We start from the raw sequence: 17,198 nt of genomic DNA, 5'->3' as shown, positions 1-17,198 counted from the left end.
ACTAACAATTCACTTGAGCTGAGTCTGCCTTAATGGAAAAAGTAAAATAGCTAAAGACAACCAACAACTGTTAAGTCAAGGAACACTTTGGAAGTAATGTGCAAAATTGCTTAACCACTTCAATACAGGGCACTTATACCCCTTCCTGCCCAGACCAATTTTCAGCTTTCAGTGCTCTCACACTTTGAATGACAATTACTCAGTCATGCAAAACTGTACCCAAACAAAATTTGTATTATTTTTTTCACACAAATAGAGCTTTCTTTTTAATATTTTTCTGGTATTTAATCACCGCTTTTTTTTATTTTTGCGACATAATCGAAAAAAGATTGAAAATTTTGAAAAAATACTCCACCTTTTTTTGAAAAAAGACTGAAAATTTTGAAAAAAAGGCCACCTTTTTTTTAGTTTCTATTGTAAAATTTTGCAATTAAGTAATTTTTCTTCATAAATTTGAGCCAAAATATATACTACTACATATCATTGGTCAAAATGTATGGCAATACCATTTTCACAAAACTCATCCCCCTCCAGGTCCTCAAAATCATAGTCGGGGGGGACTTTAATGCCATCCTAGACCATACTAAAGACACTTCTAATCCTCTTAGATCTGCCCAGCCTGACCTGGTACTATGGGCAGACACTCTTGGTCTTCAAGAGCTATGGTGGTCAAAGAACGCGGAGGACAGGACTTATTTGAATATCTCAGCTATACATAAATTGGGATCACGCATAGATTTGTTGTTTAGGTCTGCTTCAACTCTATCACATGTTGGGGAGGCCTCCTACCTTCTGACAGGCCACTCAGATCACTCTCCATTGGAGTTATGTTTGGTTGGCATCACATTGGATAGACACAAACAAAAACATACTTGGGGGGCACACCCTAATATGCTTTACATTCAAGATGGTGCTGCTATAATACCAAAAACAGCGCACACATACAAAAATGACATTTATCCTGCAAGGCTAGTTAAAAACACCTGAACATATTTAAAAAATATGGGGGTTTGGTCACACTATATGGTCATATAGTGCTAAGCCCACTTACTGCGACAAAGTACCCCGAATTAGTGGGTCCTACCCTAGTAATAGAATGAAAGAACCTGCGTCTCAACCATGAAAGACAAACTCCTCTATGTGGGAGAACTGAAGGGATTTCTCCTATGCACTGTTGTCCAGTAATAAGAGGTAATGAGGAGGGGGAGGGGTGCTCCAGCCCAAGAGACCTGGTCAGGGTCCATACAATATACAAAAACATACTTGGGGGGCACACATTAAAATGATTTACATTCCAGATGGTGCTGCTATAAGACCAAAAACAGTACTTTGTCGCAGTACTTTGTCGCAGCAAGTAGGCATAGCACTATATGACCATATAGTGTGACCAACCCCCCCCGTATTTTTTAAATATGTTCAGGTGTTTTTAATTAGCCTTGCAGGATAAATGTCGTTTTTGTATGTGTGTGCTGTAATCTGTTTTGTACTGTTTTTGGTCTTATAGCAGCATCATCTTGAATGTAAAGCATATTAGGGTGTGCCCCCCAAGTATGTTTTTGTATATTGTATGGACCCTGACCAGGTCTCTTGGCTGGAGCACCCCTCCCCCTCCTCATTACCTCCAAGAGGTGGTGGGACCCAAGCTTACAGAATACTGGACACTCAATGAGGGTTCGTCTTCCTTTGATGTGGTTTGGGAGGCAGGCAAAGCTCATGCCCGAGGGGAGTATCTCTCAACTATTAACGCTGTGAGATCTGGTTTTGCAACACAGATCACTCAATTGGAACACAAAGAAAAAATGGCGTCAGAGCGCTTCACGGCGCATCCCACACCTGAACACTATTTGTCCCTAGCTCAAACAAGGAGATCTTTGAAACTCCATTATACCTCACTGGTGCAATCTGATAAGTGAAAGGTTGTTGCCAAGCTTTTTGAATCGGGGACAAGAATGGTAAACTATTAATGTTATCAGAAATTCTGAACATCTAAAACGCTGTGATGTACAAGACGTACGACGAGTCGAGAAAAATGAAGTTCAATAGCCAGCACGGCTCTTCTGCTTTATTCCGAGCATGCGTGGAATTTTGTGCGTTGGAATTGTGTACACACAATCAGAATTTCCGACAACAAGTTTTGTTGTCAGAAAATTTGAGAACCAGCTCTCAAACATTTGTTGTCGGAAATTCCGACAGCAAATGTCTGATGGAGCCTATACACGGTCGGAATTTCCGACAACAAGCTCACATCGAACATTTGTTGTCGGAAATTCCGACCGTGTGTTCTCGGCATAAGAGTGGTGACGTCCCACCATTGTCAGAATACAATAGTTCAGTGAGGAGGATTCTCCTTTTCCCATCGAGTGTGTGGATGGGGGAATAGAGTTAGGTTTTATCGTTAAGCCAGCTGTATTATCTATGAACTGCTTTAGGGGAAATAGGGTAGATCACACGGTGCTTGCAGGGAGAGTTTGTTGCTGCCATCGTATACAGTAATGCTGATAAGTGTTATGTTTACAGTCAGTTTGCGTTAGAGAAATTTGGAGTAGATACGGCATAATCACACAATGTTTGTATGGAGAGATAGTTGCTGCCTATGTAGTGGTGAACAGTTCTTATCCAGTCCTGTATTGAAAAATCATGTTCTATTTCCACAATGCTCAAATTTCCAGGATGTCCAAAAATAATCAGACTTACTATTTCTAAAACCATTTTGCTAAAACAGTTCCTTGCGGTTTGAACTTTTATATAGAAAGACTCACAACAAATGGTAATTCTTTTCATATTCTCGGCAATATTGCACTACCTTTTTTATGTTCTAGCACAGTCTAATAATAAGGAAGACAGTTGCATTGATTGGAACATATTGCATATACACATTCTATTGTATTCTAGTCTCTTAGATATTTATATTTACTTGTGATTTAACTCACATGCAACATGTTCTTTGTAGAAGACAATAGCAGGAATCATGGCTCCTGTTGTTACTTAAACTTGAAGCTGTAGTTTTCTATTTCCAGACTTCGTTCTGTCTTTATTAAGGAGCCAATAAAGATAAGGGAATAGGAAATAACCCTAATTTAACAAGCTGTTGTATCAGGAAAAATACTTAAGAGGAAAAAACATTCCAATATTTCAAGATGCACTTGCAAATGCTAGGCAACTAATTCCAAAGGCCATACAATTACTGAAGCAGTTCAATTTCTATGCATTTATTTAATTTATTTATACAGCTCCAAAAATTCTGTGCATGAAACTATTTTAACCCTGTGCTAAAGAAGCTTATGTTTTCACTACAACCACACAGATATGCAAAGAGGCACAGTTATTCTCCCAGTATAAGTTTGAAATACGGGTGCAAAAGAATAGATATGCACATAGTGTATGTGGTGAAAAATGCACCAAGGGTCCCCGTGTTGCAAGAACTATGTTGTTATATATAAAATAAAGTATATATGTGCTATATAGAAATGTTGCTTGTGGAAATCTTCAATTAGCATTTAACACACAACCTGCTAAAACATATGACCAATGTTTGCATGCTCATGACTGACTTACTGGCGAGACTTTTAAGAACTCCAGTCCATAGAGGCCATACACAGGACACATAACATATGTTCCCAGACTGATTGCACTGTCCCATTCAGTTGACTTGGAAACTTTGAAAAACAAGTCAATGGACACATAATGAAGTATGAAGGATCCTTTTTGTAAAGCATCTCAGCACTGGGTGCTTGTGTGAAAAAGCTACAGTAAAAACAGGGGATTTACTCACTTCTATGATTTTTTTTCCTTTCAAAAATTTGAGACACAAAGAGGAGACTTGCAGCATGCTTATAAATAAATATTGCACACTCAAAAGATGCAGACCGTACCACTGTTATGGAATGAGAACAGCATGTAAACCAGGAATTCAGACGTCAAAAAAACTCAATTAAAGATGAAAAAACAGCTTTTACAGAAAATATAACCAAGTTGGAGTTCTCCCACTCAGTACTTATTTTCCATCACCAGATGTCCTCAATCTTCTGAGTTCAGTGATATCATTCAACCCACTTCCTGATGGACTGACCAAAAGCCTGTGAATGGACAGTGAAGCAGATACAACACAGTGATAAACTCATCTATCTATCACTCTGCTTTCTTCAGCTATCATCATGCTCTTTGTCAGCACACAAACTGATTGGCTCCTTATGCTGCTTTTTCCTTTCTGAGTTTGAGCTCTGCACAGAGCCTGCATACCAATAAATTCAACTACACCGTTTGCATTTACAAAAAAGAATTTAAGGTCTCATGCACACTGGACACTTTTCTGTCTCCCTAGACATCTTTCCTCCTAGCAGGGGCTTTTTGACAGAAGCAACACTTGATGCTTGTAAAAAAGTCAAATGCGTTTGGCATGTTTAGCTGCATCAAGCATTTAGGCATTAAAGTATAACTATTTTTTTTATTATGACTAGAGCAAGGTACTGTCAGATTTTGTCCCATTGTGGAGAGTTCACTTCCTGTCCCATAGCCAAACAGGAAGTGAGAGGAAATCCCTGCAAGTTAAAGGAATTCCTTGGGGACCCCAGGTCACCAGAACCAGTGTCCCCATTGGAAGATTTCCCCTCTGTTCCTTTTCTGGGGACAACCCAAAATTTGGGATTTTCTTTTACTTTCACTTTCAATGATAATGGTAAGCAGGACAAATAGTGAGGGTGAATCTCCTTACCGGGGGGGCACAGACAGCAATAAAAACTGACAAGCATTCGAATACAATACCTCTGCACTCTATCCAAAACGAAAAAAAAAAAAAGTTTTGCCTTTAGTTATACTTTAATTCATTTCATTGGCCAGGATAATAACTTATTCTGACCATTGACATGAATTAATGCTCAAGTGCTAAACGCACCTAGCATTATCATGTATTTAGGTGATTTTACGACGAGTTTAGAAGTGTCAAGCATTTTTTCTGCCAAAACTCTGCTTCTCCTGAACGCACTAGCAGGAGGGTTTTTTCCTGTCTTTAAACGCCTCTGACTTTAAACTCCTCTAAAAGCTTGGGTGTACATGAACACATAGGTTAACATGCAAGGGCGTTTAGAGGCAGGTAAAAAAAAAAAATTAAAAATTAAAAAAATGCCAGATACTACTAGAGGAAGCTGAAAAAACATCCAGTGTGCATGAGACCTAATGATGTATTAATAAATACAAAACTGTATTAATTTTGTCTTTTATATCTGCCTAGAGTTTAGCTTTAACTTTGAAATGAGTTTGAAACACAGTTGGTATCTTCATGATGTTGGTAAGTTTCCAGTGTTTGTGTGGATCTCCTTTGCTCCAGTTTTCTCCCACAATCCCTATTATGGGAAGTTAAAGTGTTACTAAACCCAGGACCCTGCATTCACTATATCTGGTCTCCCACAGTACACAGAACATGGAAATGCAATTATCTTAGACAGTATAAACTGCCAAATACCTTTTCACATCAGCAGTATATAGTAGTCTTTTGACTTCTATCTGATGTCCGGCTGAGCACTGGTTAAAGCTTGTAGGAGGGGTTTTCATTCTCCTCTCACTGTTCTATTAGGCTGCAGGATCCCTGACTTTCTATCTGGACAGTGCTAATTGGCCCCGTGCTGATCACATGCACCCTCCCCCCCCCCAAAAAAAAATCTCTATAGATATACACACCAAACTGAGCATGTGGAGAGTGCCACTTAGGGATTGGTAAAAGAAGGGGAGGATCACAGAAGACAGGATCAAACAGCCTTTTTACTCAAAGCGGAGGATTATCCCCTTAGGTTCCACAGTGAGTATAACAGTAGCTTTACTACGTATACAGACTGGTGTTACTGTTGAGGGTTTAGTAACACTTTAATATCCCTTGATCCAAACTGGTATGAGTTTGATTCTGTAAGCATATTATAGAAAATGTGAATAGTCTATTTTTTTTTTTTTTTTTTAGAGCAATTTGTTTTTTTATTAAATATTAAAGTTCTTAAGAGAGATTTAGCTCGCTGGACATTCAACATTGCCACTGTTGATATCGTCATGAATAGTCTAATGTTTAAAGAAGACTTCTCCAGAAATCAATTTAGAGGATGCTAATGTGCATGTCTCTGCCTAAAATGCTAGTTGTCTGATTTGAAATACAGTAATGTGTAGATATAAGAGTTTATGACTTTCTCTGACACCTATTTGCTGCATGCCGGTTCTGATCATATAACTCAAAAGTATTGAAATCATATATATTCAAGCAACTAGAATTTTCAGAAGGCATCCAGGAAAGGTAGCCCCCATACTTTTCTCATGACAAGTGCAGAGTTGGGGATTATGCAGATGCTGTAAAAATGTGCAGCCATCCATCCTGTTCATTAATCAGAGATAAAAAATAATTACAGCATTTGTATACAAATTAGATTTTTCTGAAGAGATCCAAATCAACCATGCATAGCATAGGTTTATAAGAAGAAAGGCCTTAAAATTAAAATTAAAAAAAAAAAAAAAGAAAGAAAAAAAAGAAAAAAAAAAGAGAAAGAAAACATAGCTCTTCACAGAGATAACTATATAGACCTCAAGATACACTTGATTGAACAACACTGCAATACTATTAAATTGAATTTCCAATTAATCAATACCCACTAAAACAGGTCAAACACACAATATTGAATCAAGTCTTAAACCACATATATGAGTAAATCAAGATGCTAAGGTACCTCAGAAAATCTGAAATCCATTTTAATTAGCAAAACAATTTAGTGAAATATGGATTTTTGCCCCCTTTTTAAGTCTTTCCAATGGATTGGTTTGCGGTGGATTTAAGTCATCACTATATGCATCAACATTCCTTGTTGTGCTTCTGTACATATATACAATGTAGCAGAAACATTTTGCTCCTTTACTTAGATGTCATTGTGTGGTTTAGTATAGATTTTGTGCCATGGGTTAATAAGGTAGGGAGCTATAGTATGTTGCATATTACAATTAAAACATGTAAAGCATGAAGAAAGTGATAATGTTCTTGCCAATAATTGTGGATATAAGTGCATGAGGCTGTAGCCTTACAATCCCAATGAAAAATATACCTGTAAGCTGGGACTTATCCTGAGTGTCTGGAAAAAAGGCTATGTATGTGTTAAGGAACCTGATTTTATACCACAACATACCACACAATATTGATTTATTGATGTTGATTGTGTAATGCTAGTTGCTGACGGCAGCCAAGCTAAGTTTTGCATATCAAGTCTTCAGAGGTTCCTGATCATTCTGGCACTCTGAAGGAGCACTCCACAATCAAAACTTCCATCTCAAGTGTTTCCTTAGGTTGTAGGTCACAAGACCCTGTTACCTTTACAGTGGTGTTTGGAGTTGAGAGGCAAGAAAGGCGCAATCAATACTTAAGTCTGCATACAGGTACTGTATGTGATAACACTTCTGGCTGGGGTGACCATGCCTTTTAAGAAGATATTTTTGACATGCAAAGTGGATTCATGCTTAACTTAATTTGCAGGACAAACCGTTGTGGGTGTTCATACCTCTCACACAAATAATTCTCACAATGCTTCCTAGACTAGAGTACCGCTTTTTAGGTGACACAAGCCTGTGCTGTAGCCTTAGGGCTTATTCACACCATGGTGCACTAGTACATGCAAGTTAATGTGCATTACGTTATGGCAGCCCATTCATTTGAAATAGTGCATGCCCTATTTCTGGCAACATACTGCACTGCATTTGATGTCAGTGTGTTATGCTGCTATGTAATGCATGTTTATCACATCACAGAAATGCATGCAGTGCTTGTTTACATGCTTTGCGGTAATCAGCATATTTCCACAATATGCTATGGTGTGAATGTGCCCTTACTGTTCTCGGCCAAGTGTACACAAATCAGTTGACTGGCTGCTTTCTCCTACCATCTGTGCTGCCATTAGGGATGGGCGAATGGTTCGGCCTGAGTATCAGTTCAGGCCAAACATTTGCCCGTTTGGCCATTCGCCGAGCACCCGAATTTGCAGGATGTTCGCTGGGTGTTCACCCTGACAAACACCCTGCAATGCATTGAGCGCTGCACAATGCATTCTATGCCCTGATTGAGCAAAGCTTTGCCCAATCAGGGCGCAGTGTAAACTGGTTGTTAAGGAGTGGGGCCAGGAAGCCCGATGCAGCGTCCTTAACTACTTCAATACAGGGCATTTATACACCCTTCCTGCCCAGACCAATTTTTGGCTTTCAGCGCTCTCACACTTTGAATGACAATTGCTCAGTCATGCTACACTGTACCCAAACAAAATTATTAGAATTTTTTTATTTAAAAACAGAGCTTTCTTTTGGTGGTATTTTATCACTGCTGGGTTTTTTATTTTTCACACTATAAGCGAAAAAAGAGAGAACATTTTGAAAAAAAAACACTTTTTTTTGTTTCTATTGTAACATTTTGCAAATAAGTAATTTTACTTCATAAATTTGGGCCAAAATGTATACTGCTACATACCTGTAGTAAAAATAACCCAAATTAGTGTATATTGTTTGGTCTCTGTGAAATTTATAGAGTCTACAAGCTATGGGGCAAATCATTGAAAATTGATAACACCTGATCACACCTGATGTACTGAAGGACTATCTCATTTCTTGAGACCCTAATAAGCCAGGAAAGTACAAATACCCCCCAAATGACCCTTTTTGGAAAGCAGACATTTAGTAACAAGGTAAGAAAGAAGGTATTTAGCAAGAGGCATGGTGAGTTTTTCAAGTTGTAATTTTTTCCCAGAATTATTGGGAAAATTAAGACATTTTTTTTTTACACAAAATTGTCATAATAACAAATTATTTCTCTCACACAGCACATGCATACTTGCAATGACACCCCAAAATACATTCTGCTATTCCTCCTGAGAATGGTGATACCACATGTGTGAGACTTTTACATAGCCTGGCCACATACAGAGGCCCAACATCCAAGTAGCACCTCTAAGCATTCTAGGATCAAAAATTACACACATAAATTTCTGCCAACCTATCACATTGATGAAGGCCCTTCATATTTCTAACACATAGCATGTACTGTACATACCAATTACAAACTAAAATACATTCTGCTGAGCAAAGGGTAAAGAAAAGATTACCTGCAGTTTTAGTAGGGTTCACAGAGGAGAGCATCGGTCCAGGCAGCAGGCAGGAACGTGGACAGCGACAGCAAAACAGGCAGCAGGCATGAATACTGTCCATAATAGTACAGGTAGAGATGTTGTCAGCACAGCCAAAGCATTTGTCTAGGTAGCAGGCAGGGATGTGGTCAGCAGCAGCAAAAGGATTGTCCATGCAGCAGGCAGGAATACTGTCCATAGTTAGTACAGGCAGAGATATAGTCAGCACAGCCAAAGTATTTGTCCAGGGAGCAGGCAGGACCATCAAACTTAGGGCATCGGTCAGGAAAGAATGGGGACAGGGGTAGAGGCTTCTCCCACCCAAATCTCTTTGAAGCCTCCGGACAACCAGACCCTGTTCTGGGAACACTGAAAACTAAAAACAGTTTTTTTCAACTCAGAACACTATTCTGGAGCCCCTCACATATGTGAGACCCCTGTGTTGCAGGGTGAAAGATCAGTCCAAGGGGCAGGCAAAAACATGATCAACAGGCCAAGGTCAGTGCATGTAAAAGGCAGAAATAGACGGTAGAGGTATAGTCGATAGTCCATGGTCAGTTCACATGAAAGGCAGAAACATGGTGGATATATAATGAAGAAAGCAGGCAGAGGCATAGTCGATAAACAGGCCAGGTCAGTTCACATGGAAGGCAATGATATGGTTAGTTGAGGCACCAGGGAAATATTTAGGACAGAAATTGAAAACGGGGAAATGGCAGTCTATTAGAAATATGGGCTAATAGTTTACAAGAGTGTGATAGTGTCTAAAGCATTCTCTGATGCAAAGGCCAGGTTGGGAGGGAAATTGGGGACAATGGAAACTGGTGTCTTTCCTAACTCCTCTTCTGGTGCACACCCAACATTTTTTTTAGCGTCTACTTCCGGATCCTGATGGTGGAATATGGTCAGTGGTGCTCATGTAGTCTGCTGACACAATGAATGCTTTCTGGGGGGATATTTGTTGATATATCAGGGCAGTGACAATGTCTTCAATAAACTATAGGAAGGTGTTGGGTGTTTCCGTCAGTTTTTGATAGATGATGAAAGAATTATACATGGCCAAATGAAAAAAGTAAATTGCGACTTTTTTATACCAGAAGAGGGATTTTCATGTTGATAAATAGGGCTGCAACATTTGATCATTTAAATCCACCCCCCCATGAATTTATTGTACTCGTGGATACAGGAAGGCTTTCGAATGGGACCGCATCTTCTGCGAAGTTCCACCGAGGTGTCATCATGGATGGTGGACATGATGCACACATCTTTCCTATCCCTCCACTTCACAGCCAACACTTCCTCGTTCCTCAAGCTTGTCTATTCCCTCCTTTGTAGCATTGTGGTGACTAGACTCTATGAGAAGCCCTTTCTGTTTTTCCTTGCTGTACCGCAGGCCAAAGTATTTTTCTGGTATAGATGATGGAAAAGGGGCAAACTGGTATAGTAATTGTCCATGTAAATGTGATACTCCTTTTGGAGGAGTGGGAATGCCAACTCCCAGACAATTTTTCCACTTATTCCCATGTACGGTGGACACTCAGGGGGCTGGAGCTGGGAGTCTTTGCCTTCGCACATGCGGAATGAGTGCACATATTGAGTGGAGCTTTCACAGAGCTTGTTGAGCTTCAACCCATACCTCGCTCTCTTACTGGGGATATACTGCTTGATTCCCAGCTGGCCTGTGAAATGAACTAGGGATTCATCCACAGAGATGTTCTTGTCAGGGATACAAAGTTCGACAAACCTCTTGGAGAAAAAATCAATTAGGGGCCAAATTTTATGTAATTTATCAAAGTCTGGGTGATTTGGGGGGGGGGGGGGGCACTGTGAGTTATCACTGAAATGCAGGAAGCACATTATAATTTCATATCGGGACCTGGACATAATAGATTAAAAACATTGGCATGTGGTGGATAGGGTTGGTAGACCAATACGCATGCACATTTTTTTTGTAAGCCCCATGTTGAGCATTAGGCCTAAAAACAATTTAAGCTCCTCCACTGTTAGGAGTCTCCATTCAAAAAGGTGGGGATAGCTTGAGCTGGGGTTGTTTTCAATGAATTGTTGGGCAAAAAGATTGGTTTGTTCCACGATGCCTTGAACTAATTCATCAGGGAAAAATTAATTAAAAAAATTCATTTTGTAAAAACCTTCAGTGTTGACCTGCACATATGGCTGTGCTGTGATTGTGGCTGACCCTGTGCTAGAAGGCAGCCATAATGGGTTTGCCAAGGCATCGGGAAGCTGGGTTTGGGCCCTAATTCTTTGGCGTGCAATTCCTGCACTTGTACTGGGCCTTTCCTCCTGGGGTCTAGCAGCGCTTGTACTGGGCCTCTCCTCCTGGGATCTGGCACCGCTGGCACTGCTGGTAGCTGCCTGGTGTTCAGACCTTCTTCTTTTTGGATGGACTACTTCCTCCTCTGATTCGGATCCTGATGTGCTACCTTCGACGGGCTCATATTCCGAACCAGAATCCGAATCAGAAATGGGTGGTGAGAGCTCCCTATTGCTCTCATCGGTCAGACTCAGAATTTGATATGAAAAAGAAAAAACCACGCTAGATCTAAATTGATAAAAATAAATATAAAATTAATTTAAAAAAGGGTAAATGAAAAGTCCAAAGAGCAGCAGCTTATTGTGAGATACACAAAACAGAATAGACTAGAGAAGCTGCGCTGTGTGAAGATTCGATCCAACAATGGTTTGTAGGTATCAAGATATGGATGAATGACAGTTCAAATGGATCCAAACAAACACCCAAGTGAGTCTAATCCACAAATACGTGCCACCACCTTATAAAAAACTTGCTTACCAGATGGCAAGCAAAACCCAGCAGACGGCTATAGCCCAGCCAAGGCCTTTACTTGAATGGAAAGATCATCTGGACAGGTACGGATATGGATGGTTGCCTATATATTCCGAATGGCCCGATGCCGTGGAACTCCAATGGATCTCAGCATCTCATCGGGGTATAAAGGAAAAGACCAACCATAGCATAATATTGTTTCAACATGTTTAATAAAAAACAGTAATGCACTTACATTTAAACAAAAGTAAAATCGTGCTAGTACAAACAGAGCCAGCTGGCTGCAATTCAAATCCTGTCCTCCTAGTGAAACAGCGTGGTGACGTCAGCACGTATCCTCCTCCAGATGCGTTTCGTCATAAATTGACGTTATCAATGGGGGGGCGTAGGCAACCATCCATATCCATACCTGTCCAGACGATCTTTCCATACAAGTAAAGGCCTTGGCTGGGTTATAGCCGTCTGCTGGGTTTTGCTTGCCATTTGGTAAGCAAGTTTTTTATAAGGTGGTAGCACATATTTGTGGATCAGTCTCACTTGGGTGTTTGTTTGGATCCGTTTGAACTGTCATTCATCCATATCTTGATACCTACAAACCATTGTTAGATCGAATCTTCACACATAGCAGCTTCTCTTATCTATTCAGAATTTGATATGCCTCTTCTGGAGTGTATACCTTTCTGGACATAGGGGCTGTATGACGAGTGACACTGATGGGCTGCACATCACGGACTAATGGGCTGAATATCAGGGACTAACAGGCTGCACCTTGGTAGTAATTGGCTGCAGACAGGTACTCCTGATGGGCTAACGGCACAGGTACTCCTTATGGGAACACGGGACAGGTACTCAGACGGGATGACAGGTAGTCAGACGGTATGACAGGTACTCAGAAGGGATGAATGGATGACAGGTACTCTGATGGGATGGATGACAGGTACTTTGATGGGATGGATGGATGATGGCGGGACCTCTGATGGCAGGTACTCTGATGACGGGTACTCTGTTGACAGGTACTCTGATGGTGGGTACTCTGATGACGGGTACTCTGATGGCGGGTGCTCTGATGGCAGGTACACTGATGGCAGGTACTCTGATGGCAGGTACTCTGATGACAGGTACTCTGATGGCGGGTACTCTGATGACAGGTACTTTGATGATAGGTACTCTGATGGCGGGTACTCTGATGAGAGGTATTCTGATGGCAGGTACTCTGATGAGGGGTACTCTGATGACAGGTACTCCTGATGACAGGTACTCTGTTGACAGGTACTCTGATGGCAGGTACTCAGATGACAGGTCTTCTTTATTCGGGGGGGCAATCTGGGCACAGTAGTACATACAGTAATGTGTAACTCACTATTCCCGCAATCTCCTTCTCACACTGGATCGGTGTGTGAGGAGGAGAACCCAGCGACAACCGTTACACTGGGGTTTGTTTACATTTGTGCCCAGCTGTGATTGGACACAGCCAGTCACGTGGTAAAGAGATAATTTCATTGGCTCTTTACCCTAATCGGGGCTGGGCTTTGTCGGAGAGAAAAACCTCAACCCCAATCGCTGTGCTGCACGCCCCCTAGGGGCACGCATGAGCGGTCTGCACGCCACTCTGCATAGTGACCGGCTGTGATTGGACACAGCCGGTCACGCTGTTTCCCCACGCTCTACTGGATGCTCATTACCCTCATTGGGGAAAGGCTGTGTTCTGAGGGACACACCGGATTTCCGATCCCCGCGCTGCGGGCCCCCGCAGTAGTGGCGGGAAGCTGACGACATCATATGACGCCGGCCCAGGATGGGAGATCCCATTTGCGGACGTCATTTGACTATGGCTGGGTAATGAAGTGGTTAACAACTGATGAGTCATCAGCTGTCAATGGGTTTCCCCGCTGACAGCTGAACAATAAAAAATAAAAAACAAAAAAAGTTAAAAAATGAAGAAAAAAAAGGCATGGGGTCTCCTCTCGGTCTATACCAGGCCCTTTGGGGGGTGATTGTCAATCACGCCACCTGCCTTCTCGAAAAAATAAAAAAATAAAAAATGCTTCTGCCTCCTGGGAGGCCTCCCACCAAATGCTTTCTCTGTGCTTTGACATTTCTTATATAGGCAAGGGGCGGGGCCACCAGGTGACATCCTACCCCCCCATGTTGAGGGCTTAGGGCCTGGTATGGTTCAGGAGGGGGGGCACTCTCTCGTTCCTACCAGGCTGCATGCCCAGATAAGGTTCTGGTATGGATTTTGGGGGGACCCTACAACATTTTTTTTTAAACATTTTGGCATGGGGTTCCCCTCCAAATCCAGTCCTAAAGTGTCTGGTATGGACTGGGGGGGACCCCACGCTTTTTTTCTCTTTACTTTTTCAATAAACGGGTGGCGGCAATTGCAACCGTGAGTCATTTTAAATGGGATTTGGCTTGTTTTTTTGTTATTTTTTTAGAAATATCATTTTTGCTGCAGCATGTTTTATGCATGATACATATGCGCCACTTTACAGGCGCATTAAGGAACCCCCCAGGCACTATATTTAAAGGAATTTTTCATTTTTATTCTTGAATTTTAAAGGGGTTGTAAACCTTCTATTTTTTTCACCCTAATGCATCCTATACATTAAGGTGAAAAAACATCTGATAGTTACAGGCACCCCAGCTCCCCGTTTACTTACCTGAGCCCTCGAAAGTCCCGCATTGAGAACGCGCTGGCTTCTCTGCACTTCTCAGCCTGGTCTTCTCGGCTCTTCATTGGACAGATTGATAGCCACGCAGCCATTGACTCGTGCTGCTGTCAATCAAATCCAAATGACGTGGGCGCCGGGGGCGGGGCCGAGTCCGGCATTCGTGTCTATAGATGCAAATGCTGGACTCGGGAGCGCACTCGCAAGGAAACCCCCTTGGGAGGCACTTCCCAGAGGGGGTTAGCTGATGCAGGGAGGAGCCAAGACAGCTGCCGGAGGACCCGAGAAGACGTGGATCTGGGCCACTCTGTGCAAAACGAGCTGCACAGCGGAGGTAAGTATGACATGTTTGTTATTTTGTTTAAAAAAATTACGAACCTTTATCACTTTAAGCTAAATTAAAATCACTGCTCCTGAAAAAAATTATCGTTTAAAAAAATATGTATATATTGATACATGTCCCCAGGGCATACCCTTTTAATGGCCAATTACTTGTGTATAAGCCTTCAAAATGGGCACTTTTGATTTTTCCTGTTCGGCTCTCATAGACTTCAATGGGGTTCACCGTTCGGGTTATAAGATTTCCCCTGTTCGGGAGTTCTACTGCGAACCCAACAAGGGGGTGTTTGGTCCATCCTTAGCTGCCATATAATGTTACAGCAGGCTCAGTGAGTGATCCCAGTGAGGAGACTAAGGGAATGCTATCTTCAAACTGCAGCACACTGATGACATCATTGTCCCAGATTCCCCCCATGAGCCCAGGCACGATCACTGGACTATTGGTTAAGGGTTACCTAATAATGGTACAAGGTGTTGTTTTTTCAGAAAACTACACTATAGCTGTGGTATAAGATTTTTGAATAAATCAAAACCGTCAGCTGCCTGAAACATTCTAAGTGGCAGGTCTCTGCAATAGAATACTCACCACTGTAGAGGCCCAAGCAAATTTATTAAATATCAGGCCACCTGGAACACCTGTAATAAAACAAGCAAACTGTGAAAATTAAAAAGCACATGAAAAGGGATGACTGTATTCAAAGCATAACAAATATAAAATATTATAAGCTATGAAATAAAAAAACAAAAAACCTCAGCAGAGATCCAAATTTTAGTCTCTTAAACGCAACCCAAAACCTAACAATGGATCTACTAGAATATTGTATCAGCTACTAATTGCAGGGGGGGGGGGTAAACAGAGTCTGAGAGGTGTACTTGTGTCATCTCAGTGAAGACACCAAGCTTCTCCAAAGCAATTTGCACTGAATCTGAGTGAATGATCAATAAATGTCAAGATAAGAAAAGCAATGCAATTGGATCAGCCACATTGATGATATAAGAAAGACAAGACAGTGCTGACCTCAGAATACAACACTCAATTGTTATCTTTAGTCTTGTGATAAAAAAAAAAAAAACTGAAATTGACAGGAAATCCAAACATGTCAGCATCCAGCTTATCCCTCAGCTACTCTCTTTTCAGTTTATTTTTATTTTAATTTGAAATCATCCTAGTCCTCTTTATTTCATGGTAACAAACTTATTTTAAAATTACATTTTTGAATGCTACTATTGAAAGGAGCTAATAATAACCATCAGATACCCATCCAGAACTGTTCAAGCAAAACAAATATTTATCATGTTGTCAGTGAAATGGTCCATGTCCAAGATTTTTTTTATCATGATACATATCATCTAACACAGTTATGTTTTATTTTGTTTTCTTTTGCTTGATACTAATCAGTCTTTTAGGAATATCTCTAGAATTTGACACTGTGATAAAAATGTAAAACACATTTGATTGACCACTTTCATTATATAGATTTTTTTTTTATATTTCTTCTCAAAGAAGCTAACATAATTGAAAGTCTGAGTTCGCCTTTATAAAAAAAAAATGAATGCACATATTTTTGCAGAAAAAAAATGTGCATTTGTTATTTTTTCCTACAGGAGGCTGGAAAGCATTGCACCCGTGATCAGTGGATCGCAAGTGCAATGTAGGCTCCTGCAGACATGTCTTCCAGCTTCATCCCATACTTCTGTATGGCTTTCTGTTTAACCTCCCTGGTGTGGCTCGGGGTTAAATTTCAGTGCCATTAGTGGTAACCCCGAGCCACACTCGGGATTGCATTGCAGAATCCTGGTCCAGGTTACTTACCTTGTCACCAGGATCCTGCGATGCCCCCCCCCCCCCCCCCCCCCCGCTGTGTCTGCAGCTGTGTCCTCCGCCCGATGCTCTGTGTGCTATGAGCGTTGTGACGCATGTGGGCGGAGCCCAGCGGCAAATTCAAAAAGTACACAAAACATAACACATATAGTACACTGTAATCTTACAGATTACATGACTGTATCAAATAATTTCACATCCCTTTTGTCCCTGCATGTAGTTTTATATTATATATACTGTTCTTTCTGCCTGGAAACTTGAAATTGACCATGGCAACCAAAAAGTGTCCCTTTACGTCAAAAGTTGTTTTAGACCAGCTAAATAAACAGTGATAGTAAATTAGAACACTTGCAGAATTGAATCGTAGGGAAAATTATTTTATTATTATTATTATATTATTATTTTTTATAATTATTTCAAACTTTATCATTCCT

This window comes from Aquarana catesbeiana, linkage group LG01 (genome assembly GCF_042186555.1).
Source record: "Aquarana catesbeiana isolate 2022-GZ linkage group LG01, ASM4218655v1, whole genome shotgun sequence".
Taxonomy (NCBI): domain Eukaryota; kingdom Metazoa; phylum Chordata; class Amphibia; order Anura; family Ranidae; genus Aquarana; species Aquarana catesbeiana.
This window is presented reverse-complemented; position numbering follows the sequence as displayed.